General features: G+C 38.9%; 1 long non-coding RNA gene across 1 annotated transcript; it reads left to right on the top strand.

Moving 5' to 3' along the window:
• The first annotated feature begins 786 nt into the window (after positions 1 to 786).
• LOC131421850 (uncharacterized) lies at positions 787 to 10,209 on the top strand. Its single transcript, XR_009223958.1, has 3 exons — positions 787 to 862; positions 9,200 to 9,277; positions 10,003 to 10,209. It is a non-coding gene; the product is annotated as an uncharacterized LOC131421850 (long non-coding RNA).
• The last annotated feature ends 1,374 nt before the right edge of the window (positions 10,210 to 11,583 follow it).

The following is an 11,583-nucleotide window of genomic DNA, read 5'->3' as shown; positions in this document are numbered from 1 at the left end:
TAGTGGGTTTACCCTAGAAAATGTAGGATCAAGGTCTCTACAGTTATTCCAACCCTCCTTAATCCTGTAGGCCAGGCCCTTTCTCTGGGATAGCAGACTTTTAATATTATATAGTCTGATAGACAGGACTACAGCTCAAGAAAGAACTGAGAATGATTTAAACTTGAATATTAGATATCAGTGTCCTGACGTGGGGGATGTATCACTAGCCACCCTTGTCTCCAGGGCTCCTGCCAGCTGCCACCTGACTGGGCCTCCTTCCCTCTGTTGAGACCCTCTTCTCAATCTTTTTACTTCCCTTCCACTCTCCCTGCTGTCTCCCCTTCCCAGGCCACCCCTGAAAACTCCTACTTGCTTTTTGTTTTATATGTGGAGCATTTGAGACACTCCTCTGGAAACTACCAGAAGTAATGGGGGACTTTTGAGCAGCACTATATTTTAGCAATCAAGCCATGATATAATAATTTGTATACAGATAGGAAGGCATCAGAGTGCCCCCTAGTTAAGATTAATGAGATCAGATTCTCATCGGATTTGTTATTTAACAAACATCTCACTTTTGGGGTTAATGTATTTTATACACTTATTGCGTGTACAGTTTTATGGCAGAGATAATTAGTGTTCCCCAAATAGTCCAAGTGTTCTCCTACATTTCCCAGCCTCACTTGCAGTGAGGTTGGGCCACGTGACTTGCTCTGGCCAATGATCTGTGAGCAGAAGTGGCATGTGTCTCTTCTGTACTGAGGCAATTAAGAGCCAGTGTGCCTTCTCTATCCCTCCTTTTGCCTCGGTGGAGGCCAAGCATTCCAGATGGTATAGCTACAGCTGAAGGAGGGCCATCTGATCCACATTGGACTGTGATGTGAGTGAAAAATAAACATTTATTGTAATAAGCCACTGAAATTTTGAGATATTTTTATTGATATTTAGTTGCATGTCTATACTATTTGAGGCAATATTTTGGGAAATGAAAACCTAAAACCTCAAGGCTCTAAAACAATAATATGTTTATGTGCGTGTGTGTGTATCTTGTTTAGGACATGCAAATGTGTCTCCAGATTCTCCATGAATTACAATTTGAAAATCTTTATAATTGTTTACATATTTGGAGGTCCCATGAATATATAAGTGAATTTAATTAAAATATTCTAGTACTTAACACTCCTATTCTCAAAGCCAGTGAGAACATTAAATATTAAATATAAGCTTACGCTGTGTTGCCCCTTCATTTCCTCTTAGTTCTCTACATTCAAATACAGGTACAACTTCCTGTTTGTCCCACTTCCAACTTTCTTGAGGCTTTCCCAGAAGTGGTTATGCAAAATTCTGGTTTGAGGTTTGTTTTCTTAAAGTTTCTCAAGGTAAATTTAGTAACACTTCTCTGTTGTTAGGGAAGTGAAATTAATTTAGAAGCTTTCTACTTAACAGCCTGTCCAAAGGTTCTTAATGACCAACCCAATCTTCTGCATCCAACATGGACAAATACCAGTCCCCACTCTGGCTGCTCCAGTGCCTTTTCTTCTCTTAGCAGCTCAGGTATTCTCTCACACAGTGCTTATGTCAACTGGAATTTCAGTCATATTTCCATGGCTATCACATAGTTGTTTTATTAGTTTTCTAGGACTGCCATAACAAAGTACCTCAAACTGAATAGCTTAAAAAACAGAAGTTTATTGTCTCACAGCCTGGAGGCTCACAGTCCAAGATCAAGGTAAGGGCAGGGCCATGCTCCCTCTGACGGCGTTAGAGAAGGATCTGTTCTAGGCCTCTCTTCTACCTTCTGGCAGTTCCTTGGCTTGTGGCAGCTTAATTCTAGTCTTTACATGGCTTTCTCCCTGTGTGCACAGCTGTGTCCAGATATTCCCCTTTTTATGAAAACACTAACTATATTGGAGTAGAGGCCTACCCTACTCCTATATGACTTCATCTTAACTAACTACATCTGCAACAATCCTATTTGCAAGTAAGGTCATGTACTGAGGTACTAGGGGTTAGGACTTCAATACATGAATTTTGGGGGACATAATTCAACCCATAACAGTCATAAATGTTTGCAGTGTCAAACACATAATCATAATGGTTAACAGCAGAGGCCTTAGAGTCATACTAATTTGTGGTGGAATTCTGTTTTCTGTCATTTGAATCTCAGTTTCTTTGTCTCTAAAATGGGAGCATTAATCATTACCTTATAACATTGTTGTGATAATTAAATAGCATTCAGTCTCAGGTTTGGCCATGAAGACCAAAGCTTCATGGCTTCAAGACCAAAAATAAAATAAATAATTGCAAAGTACCTCCACATTCTAAAGTGAGTTGCTAAACCACCTATGTAAGACACACTTAGAGTATGAGACTATTTGAGCTGGCATATGCAATCACCCGTCTTCTACTGATAAAGGAATCAAGGCCGATGAGGCCAAAAACAGAGGAATTTTTTTTTGAGAGTTGTTCTCGTGCTCCTCATCTGGGAAGGGAGAGGAGGGCTTCCCTCTCTCGAGGGAAAACTCGAGGGAAGCAGGAACTGATGTTTGACTCACGCCTTGGGAGATTAAATGTGGAAGGCTATGGCTGAAGTTACCTGTCTGGTGGCCACTGGGGCCTAGATGCTCTCCTACTGACAGCAGAACAATGAAGTGAGAAATTTTCCTGTGTGCCCAGTGGGCTGGCAGGATGGAGCTAGCTGGGAGTCATTTTGAAAAGACTGTCCAAGGAGGCTTCCTGCCAAGCTGGACTTCAGCAAAAAGAAGTTGGAATATAACATTGGATGTAAAAACTGAGGAAGATTCATCGCTGGGCAGCCTAGAAAGGAGCTAGTTGGAAGTAGGAAGGTCGCAGTGGGGGTTTCTCTGAGGAAGCTATGCCAGCACCCCTGCAGAGAAAGAATCAGCGTTGGGAATCTGCATACCCAGAGGGCTCCAATGCCAGATTATATCCAGACCAGTTTAGAGACTTTTAGAGACTAGTTTTACCTCTTCCCAACCACATTCCAACCTCGGAGGATCCTGAGGCAGTCTAGTGGGAGAGGGGACATGGGAAGGAGAAGGGAAACTGAGAAGCATCTTACAGAGAAATGGAGCAAACACCAACCATGTCCTCATCCTCAAAATGACAGACTTTCCAGCTCATAGGAATCTCAAGCTGGGGGTGTAAATGAGCTTTAAATTGGATGAGAACATTGGGTTATATGCTAATGACCCTGGACTGGACATTTAAACGACTGAAATGAGATCATTTTGGGATGGAAATGAATTTGAGTACTTTTATGATCTGAGAGTGACTGAAGAAGTAAGGAGATCTGCCTCATTTCATTCATGGAGTGGTGGACAAATCTACCCACAGAGTTTGAGTAGGATGGGGAAAAGAACAAAGCTGTCCTCTGCATGTACCTCATTGAGTTCTTCCTCACAGAAAGTCGGTACTCTGTAAAAGGTGCTATTAATCTGATGATGCAGGCAAGTATTTTGGTTACCATTATGACTGAAGTAACTCACACCATCTTTTATGGTAATGCCAGTGTATAGTTCCAGGGAAACAGAACTCACTCCAGATTATAAATAGAAAGGGATTTAATGCAGGTAGTTTGATGCTCTGCAAAATCATTGGAGAGCCGGAGGAGCAGTCTCTAAATTGAGCCTCTAGAAATAACTCCCAGGAGATAACTATCAAACTGTTTTGCCACGGGAGCTATCACCTCGGCCACGTCATAACTGTGGGAAATTGAGAGTCTGTCAGGGAAACTTTGAGTTCTTGCACACTCTGCCATATTTGCAATTTGAAGATCATGAAGCCACTGTCATCCTTGCAGCCACTAATTCATAACACTTATGAAGCTGGAGATTAGATATTGGACGCTGTTGCAGAAAAACCCAATGCCTGCATAACATTACTTGCCAGCAGCAACAAGCATGAGAGAAGGCAGGTGGCCCTGGTGTCACTCCTGCCTTTCAAGTCTCTTGAGTGTATTTAACTCACAGTCTGAGCATTAGCTGTGAAGAAGTCAGGTAAATGTAATTTTGAGACTTTCAGCCTTTGTAATACAAGAAGGTACCATGGAAGATGGTTGGAATGGAGGTAGTGTTTCATATCCACCATTACGATCCCATGTATTTGAAAAGATACATTGTGCCAGTGGCCCCAGCTTCTGTCTAGGGGACCAAATACTAGATTCAGTTGGTTTTCTAAAAATCAACTTAATTGAGGTATAATTTGCTTATAATAAAATGCACCTATTTTAAGTGTACATTTCAATGAGTTTTGACAAATATAATGTAAATGAAATCAATGCCATAATCAAGATATAAAATCTTTCCATCATTCCAAAAATTTCCTTTGTGTCCCTTTGCGGTCAATCCCTTCATTTCTCCTGCCCCAAGCAATTACTGATCTGCTTTGTCTCTATAGACTAGTTTTTCCTGTTCTAGAATTTCATATAAATAAAAGCATACAGTAGAATACAGCTGTTTTTAATATTTTCACATCATCTTTTTCTTGCTGAGAATCCAGCATGGCATAGTGGAATAAGGATTTTTGAAATTAGATAAACTCAGGCTTAAATCTCAACCCTCCTACCTATTGTAAGTTGAACTTGCTGAGCCCAGATTTCTCAACTGTTAAATGGTAATTTAAAACAAAAATAAAAACAAAGAACGTCTGTGAAGGTTAGAGCTAATAAATGAGAAACACACAAATGGCACTCCATGAAAGGTAACTATCATTCTTCTTCTTGATGATGGTCTATTGTTTTCTCTTTATGGTTTTCCAGCCAATTGCATCCAAACTATAGTGCTTCTGTGGAGAATTTAGTTGCTGACTTTCACATGTGACTGCCATAACAACAATTGGAAGCTATTCTCTGCAGTATCAGATTGCTTAGGTTCACATTTGGATTCTATCACTTGCTATGTGATCTCATGAACATTCTGAATCTTTCTGTGCCTCAGTTTTCTCTCCTGTAAAACAGGAATAAAAACAATACCTAGCATTGTTATGGGAATTAAATGAGATAATACATATTACCTTAGTAAATACTCAATAATGGTTAGCTATTATTAATATCATTATTTCATATTGAAATTTCTCTAAGATCTCTGAGAGTGGATTCTGTACTTTCACCCAAACTCCTCCCCCAAGAAGAATGCCTCTCTCTTTCTTTTCTGGCCAGTTAAATTTTCCTGTTTTAGCCTTCAGGAACCTCTCCCTTCTACAAAATAGATATGTACCTTCTCATTTGGCACTTATCCCACGCTTCATATTATTATTGAACCATAGAATGTTTGAGATAGAAAAAAATGGTTCACTTGAACCCTCTCATTTTATAGTTGGTGTGATAGAGGTCCAGTAAGGATAAATCATTTATCAAGATCGTATCTTTAGAGCATAGACTGGGTTAGAACTTACTCTCCTAACTCTCAGTCTTGTGTCTACAACATATTTAAAGTGCTTAGCACATAATATTTAAAGTACTTAACACATAATATTCAGTAGTTTACTGGCCTATTGGTGAATTCTTAAAATATACTGTGCTCAGTTGATTTCTAGAGCCAAATCCAAGGACTTTGCTCGTCACAGTGCCTAAACTCTTGTCGTTCTCTGAGATTAAAGAAATGGTATTCAGCTCCGTGAAAATATAATCACAAAGTTTATCGGGAAAACCATCTGAAAATAAGTCATGCATATTACACAATGTGAGACAGATATGCTGCATAGCAGAATATGCTGCATAGATTTTATGTCTATGTAAATATATTGGCAGATATAAATTCCTGCCAATGTGTGGTGCCAGTTCTTAAGTGACTAGCCATAAATTTATGAAGTCTTGCTGTATAATTGCAAAGAAATTACTTTTTTTATCACCAGTTTAGTCTTTGGGTAAATACTTTAAAAAGAAATTTCAGTGATATCTTCAGACCAATGAGATAAAAGCTTTTGTACTACACCCACACAAGGCAAACAATTGGATAAAAAATAAAATGCAGGCAACCACTGTTGTATTTGTATGCAAGATAGCAGTTACACAGCTTCTCTAGGGCTGAAGAACTAAAAGTATCATCTCCAACAGTGTGTTTATGTCCACATGCCCACTTTGGACTTAGATGGGAAGGAAGTTCAATATGCATATACGGGGGAGGAAGGAAAAAAGAAGAGAGCATAAGAAAGTCAGGAAGGATACCACCTTTTATGATAAGAAAGGTGAAGAGCTCTCCAATATTTCTCTCACAATTTTTAAAACACTATGTATTGGGGGTTCCCACGAATACCCCCCACATCCAGTGATTGGATAGAAGTTCTCACAGAACTCATCATCTATTTGTACTCATGGCTAAGATTTATTACCATGAAAAGATACAAAGTAAAATAAGAAAAAGGAAAAAGTGCACATGAGGCAAAGCTGGGAGGAAACCAGACTCAAGCTTCTAAGAGTCCTCTCACAGTGGAGTGACTTAATTCCTTCACCATTGAGTCGTGACAACACATGCAAAGCATTGTCTACTGGGGCAGCTCATTAGCAACTTGGTGCTCAAGGTTTTTATCAAGAGCTGGTCAGATACGCACTCTCTGCCTACCACACACCAAAATTCCAGACTCCCAGAAGAAAAGCATGTGTTCGCATAAACCATACTGTTTGCACAAACAGTCTAGCCATAGTGAGCCATACTTGTCATTTAGGGAAAGTTTTATGTCAATGTAGGGAATTGTTTAGCAGCCAAGTTTCCAGATGCCAGCCAAGGGCTAATCTTGCAAGTAGAGCTTTCTACATATAGCGATCTCAGGCCTGTTATGCTAACTCTTTTCTGCACATATTGTTTCCTTCATTCCAGTATGCATAGTGACATAAGCAAGACAACTATCATAACCCCATTGGAAATAAGCAGTCTGTAGCAAGGACAGTTTACATGGCTTATCTAAAGTTATATCGGGGCTGGCCCCATGGTCTAGTGGTTAAGTTTGGCATGCTCTGCTTTGGCAGCCCAAGTTTGGTTCCCAGGCACGGACCTACACCTGACTCATTGGCGGCCATGCTGTGGCGGTGACCCACATACAAAATAGAGGAAGATTGTCACAGATGTTAGCTCAGGGTGAATCTTCCTCAAGCAGAAAGAGAAAGATTAGCAACAGATGTTAGCTCAGGGCAAATCTTCCTCAGCCAATAAATAAATAAATAATTAAAAGTTATATCTAGTCACCGGGCTGGGATGGCTCACCTGGGGACTTGGTTCTGGATGTTGTTTGTGTTCTCAGTGCTTCTCCACATTGCATTTTCTGGGCTGCCAAGATGTTGCCAGAACAGCTTCTTCACTCATGTTTGATTCCTGGACTTGGCTGGCTGGAACAACAGACTAGTGTTCTGTCTATGCAGGTTCACCAGATCAATATCTTGGGCTTCCTTACAGCATAATGGTTCCAGACACTTGGACTTCTTGCATGATGGCTATCTTCCCTCAGAACAAGGGTTCTAAAAGACCTGTGGAAGTCCTAGAACATCACTTCTGTTACATTGTTAGTTAACCAAGCTACTAAGGCCAGCTCAAATTTAAGGCATAGAGAATTACACTCAATAGAAAGAATAACAAAGAATTTGCAACGATCTTTAATATATTGCAATAAATAATCTGAATATTTCAACATATATCCATTTCTATTATAGTTATCTATTTTGCATGTTTTATTTCTCCCATTGGACAGCAAATCCTTAAGAGTAGGAACCTAGTCTACATCAGTTTCCAATTTGCTATGATGTTAAACAGTACTTTGCTTATAGTACACATTGAGTAATTATTTGTTGAATAAATGAATGCTATTAAATGCTTACTACATGCCCAGCACTACACTAGCTCTTTAAATTTATCCTATTCAATTTTTACAACAACGTTGTGAAGTAGGCATTATTATTATTTCCAGTTTTTAGATGAGGAAACCGAGGCACAGAATGGTTAAGTTATCTGCCTAAGGGCACATAGCTAGTGCCAGTATTTGAACTCAGACTGACTCTAGAACGCACACTAAATCATTCATACTCTACTGCTTTCATCATGGACTGGACTTTTGCATGAAGAGGAAATGTCCAAGGAATCAAAATTATGGTTCTCTACTGTGCAAAAAGTTAGAAGTCTTAGCAGTGTGAAGCCCTTTATTTAGTTCCTTTTCCTATTTTAAAGAAATGGGAAGAGAAGCATGAAGAGAAGGACAAAGAATGGTAATAGGACTGAAAGGCATTCTAACTGGCGAAGCCATGTTATGTATTCTTGAATATTATGTAGTCTCAAGGCATTTGTAATCTTGAAAAACTGCTTTTTTTTTTTGAAATCTGCGAAATAAATGCAAAGAGTGAAATAAAGAAAATAATTGAAAAATGGAAAGAAATCCCAAACATGTTATATGGGCTTGAGTTATATTTGATCCTGAACTGGTCGTTTTTATTTTTAAAATCATATGTGCTAAGACGTGGAGTCTAATGGTAAAATGCCTGACATCTCATATATCTGTTATTGGAAAATAGTTAAGATTAGAAACTTTTTTCCTTGAAATAGTAAAGGCGAGTGATTAAGTCCCCACCAAGGCAGCAATGTCATAGAAGGCCCTGCCCTGGGAGAGTAAATATTTCTGATTACTCTCAGAAGCGTTTGGAGGGGAGTGCAAAGTATCTGAAAGTAGAGGGAGGAGGTTGGTGGTGGAGAGAATCCCAAATACAGAAGAGAACAAGCACAAGGAGGGGGAGGTTAAGTCATGAGAGCTGTCCATGGGACGGTTGTTCTGGGGTGGTGACTGGGGCATGCAGGACTATCGGATAGGTTCCACTGTGACTACCAGAAACTTTTGTAAGATGATAGTGTCTGACACAACTTGGAAATTTATTTCTCTCTGACGTAAAAACACTTCGGGAGGAGAGACATCCAGCGCTCTATGGTGGTTCCATGGACTTCAGAAAATCCTACTCTTTTTATCCCTCTTGCTCGTCACTGTGAACTGACACAAGCCAATTGGGTCGCACACAACTCTGAGGGTCTTTTGGGTAGAGAACAGTAGATTTGAGGTGCTTCCCCAACTTTGCTACCAGGTGTTATGAAAAGCAAGTCTCAGAACAAATTCTGCCACAAAAGCAGACATTTATTAACAAAACATTAATTTATAAGCAGGCATAAGAATAGTTTATATTATCTATTCTTTCAACTCAATGAAGTCTCAATTCCATCTCTTCCAGTTTCCAATCTTGCCTGGAGTGAAGAATTTGGTGGAGTGGGGCATGACAACATTCCAACAGCAGGAATCTCTTATCTAGGTAGTCATCTTCAGGCAGCCTGAAACCAAAGACTTGACCCAGGATCATTTAGAGATCAAGCCTCAGGCACAGTTCCTAAAGGTGCAGACTGCAGGCCTCGCTGGATTCTTTTACTCTATTCATGAAAGGGTGTGGAGTGTCTCTAAAAGATTTTAGCCAACCTTATATCTAAAATATCTTTAATTTAACCAATGAGAGTTCCTTTCTAGCATTCATAATACTAGTTAGTAGACTGCTAATTTCATCCTTAAAACCCCATTTCTGAAATTCACTGAGAACATTATAAGAAGATATCTCAATTTAATTTAATTGCCATCCTAAAAACATGGCTTGCACACATACATCTGCTTAGATCTCATTGGCTGGAAGTTGGTGACATGGCCACATTCAGCTGCAAGGGGAGCAGGGAAATGTAGCCTTTATTCTAGGAAACACTGTGTCCACATATCATAGATATTACTACCAAGGGAGAAGAGATGAACAGATACTTTGTAAACTCTGCACAGCTTCCTGTGCAGAGGAGAGAGACTCACTATAGTTGCTCAATATTTTCACTTGCATTGTAGTAAGCAAGTCCTTACTCCACCCTCAGCCTGTGGGAAATTTTCCAAGTATGAGAAATAGTCCCGTGTCTTCGCAGAAATGGGTCAGGGATGTGGCAATGGCTTAATGGCAGGTGGAAGTGAGAAAGCCAAAATTTTTCCATCAATTCTCTTATGTTCCAGGTTATGTTAGGATCTTGCTACTAAAAGTGTGTCCATGGACTGGCAGCTTCTACATCACCTGGGAGCTTGTTAAAAATGCCGACTTTACATGTTAACAAGATCGACAGATGATTCCTATGCACAGCCAAGTTTGAGAAGCATTGTTTTCGAATGCTTCCCCCTCCTTCCTCAACACATATGTACCCAAACATACTGAGATTGAGGCCACAGTGTTTCTTCCAGTGGGGCAACTTTGACCTAGAGCACAAAAGTAAGCCTGGGGGACTTCATGGACAAATGGTACATTATAATTTAGATCATAAGTTACTCAGCATTTCATGTAGATTAGCTTATTATTCTATGTAAAAAACAATTAACACGTATTTTTTTTGGTCTATGAGAAGAAAATAACTAGAAGAATATATTGAGTGGATCAGTTTGGATGATGGAACTCTGGATAATTTATTTTTCCAACTTTGTCATACTTTTCAGAATTTTCTTTTATGAACATAAGCTATTTTAAAGTGGAAAAAATTGTTGTTTGAAGATGATATGAAATGTTTTAGCTTTTAGCAATCGGTTAGATAGCTGAACAAGAAATAAATCTCTAACTGGTCTGGAAGAGAACAGCAATGGCATGGAGCATTATGAATCCACCCAAGACAAGCTTCTGCAGTTGCCAAAATAAACTGCTTATTCACGGGAGATGGACAGTGCTTATTTTGGAACATTACTCTTAATTGCTGACTTTTGCAACTCAAACATTTTAATGCCATTTCCTTACTTTGCTTTAAACATATTTTCATTTTGAAACTTGGCACAAAATTTTAACAAAATTTTCTTCTGGTAATTGAAATGATTCAATTCAACTATATTTATTGGACAGATGAAGGTTACATAGCTCTGAATCTATTTTTTTTCTTTTTGGAGGGAATGTAGAAAGGAATTAAAAGACATGGTCCTTGCATTCAGGAACTCACTTTGGAGGACTACTATAAAATTCTTTTATAACCCTTTCAAAATTAGGATTTAAATGTGTTTAAATAATTTTACTCTGGTTGGATATTTTTATAACTCTATACCTTCTTTCCAAAAACCCCCTGATATATCTGATCAATTTGATATAAAAACAAGAAAAAACGCTAGCTTCAAAGGTCAAGATGCATATAGAGGATGGTACTGCAGTAAGACATAATTTCCATAATAGCAAATATGGAAACATGTCGAAGGCATTGGGTCCTTCCCCTACTGCTTCTGGAGAAAGATGAAGAATGACAAGGAAGGGAGCAGAGGAAGCATTACGTTTCCTTAATCAGTTGTTGGTAGGAACTCTTAGAGGAGAGCTTACAATGGAAAATTCATGCCTAATCCTGGGCTGTGGAAATAACAATACTGACATTCTCCAGAAGAAATGTTTACTCTAGTGGTGGGTTTAGATTAAACTGACAAAAAACAGTTAACAATTAGTGAAGAAGACTACATTCTATCCAAAGACTTAAGAAAAAAAATAACCTAATTCTCTGGCATTTTAAATTGGGTACTGATTAATATAGATGTTAATTTTTATGCATAGCTTTGTTAATAAAGAGTTCTTTCTGTTTT

This window comes from Diceros bicornis, chromosome 3 (genome assembly GCF_020826845.1).
Source record: "Diceros bicornis minor isolate mBicDic1 chromosome 3, mDicBic1.mat.cur, whole genome shotgun sequence".
In the NCBI taxonomy this organism is placed as follows: Eukaryota; Metazoa; Chordata; class Mammalia; order Perissodactyla; family Rhinocerotidae; genus Diceros; species Diceros bicornis.
The sequence above is the reverse complement of the archived record's forward strand: the minus strand, read 5'-3'. Positions and strand labels throughout refer to the sequence as shown.